This window comes from Elephantulus edwardii, unplaced genomic scaffold (assembly GCF_000299155.1).
Source record: "Elephantulus edwardii isolate Elephantulus edwardi_28Jun2011 unplaced genomic scaffold, EleEdw1.0 scaffold00389, whole genome shotgun sequence".
Lineage (NCBI taxonomy): Eukaryota > Metazoa > Chordata > Mammalia > Macroscelidea > Macroscelididae > Elephantulus > Elephantulus edwardii.
In genome coordinates this window covers 1,033,093-1,034,399 of record NW_006400139.1, presented here as the reverse complement: position 1 = coordinate 1,034,399, position 1,307 = coordinate 1,033,093, and positions in this window count along the sequence as shown.

Here is a 1,307-nt window from a genome sequence, read left to right as displayed (position 1 = left end):
CGTAACTGTTCTTCTACTAACAAATGTAAGGCCTCAAGTTTTTCAGAATTAAGGGGCCACTGCTCAGTCCGAACAGGAGTTTGAGTTAACCAAACAAGAGGTAATGCTTGAGGCTGCTGAACAGTGGCTCTTAGTTTAAAGGATTGTAATTCATATTTAATATCATATTTGTAACTGAATCTGGCAAAGTAGGAATAGAAACAAAAGCTCCAAATTGTTTTAACAAATCCCTTCCCCATAAATTAACACTAATATTTAGAACATAAAATTGCATTTGAGCTTTTTGTCCATTAGGTCAAATGCAATCATAAACCTCTACAGATTGCCAAACATCTGAAGTAGTTCCCAGTCCTGACATGGTAATATTGATTTTTTGCAAAGGCCAATCAAGAGGCCAGCCGCTTTTACCAATAATAGATGCATCAGCTCCTGTATCCACAAGACCTGTAAAAGAAATTTGATTAACAGAAAGGGTAAGAGAAGGCCTTTGATCATTGATTAACGTTTCCCAAAATAAATGTGTTCCTGTGCTTCCAAATCCTCCAGTTTGAGCTTTATTGAGGGCAGGAAAAGAATGATAAGGAAGAAGTAAAAGTTGAACAATTCTTTGACCAGCTTGGAGGCACATGACCTGTGTTAGAGAAGCAAGAACAATAATTTCATCAGTAAAATCTGCATCTATAATTCCAATATGAACTTGGAAACATTTACTAGTAAGACTCCCATGTCCAGTAATCATTCCCACTGTTCCTGGAGGTAAAGGACCCAAAACACCAGTTTTCAATTTATACACTCCTCCAGATGGGGATAAAGTATAAGGTTGAGTAACAAACAAATCAGCAGCAGCACTACCTTTTGTAGCTGCCTTTAAATCTGATATTTTTAAACCTGCTTGGGACTCTCCTGCTGACGATGGAAAAGACCATTGCTGACTGGATACTGCTGAGTTGGCTTGGTATTGTTTATGGGGCCCCAAGGCTGTGGGCCCCGAAACAAGTTTCCAGACTGATTTGCTGGAGATGACAGAGGAACACCATCTTTCGTTACATTAGAACAACATTCATTTGTCCAATGATATCCTTTTCCACATTTTTGACAAATGCCAGGAGGTTGAGGAATTCTGGACTGACAATCTTTTTGCAGATGCCCTTTTCTTTTACATTTATAACAAGTTAAATTACTTTTAACTTGTCGTATTACTCCTGCAAAAGGCTGTGCATTATAGGCAGGAGTTCCTACACCAGAACAAGCTCTAATATATTCATCAATTTTAGCTCCTTTGCTTTTCAATGGACAAAGAATTTTTT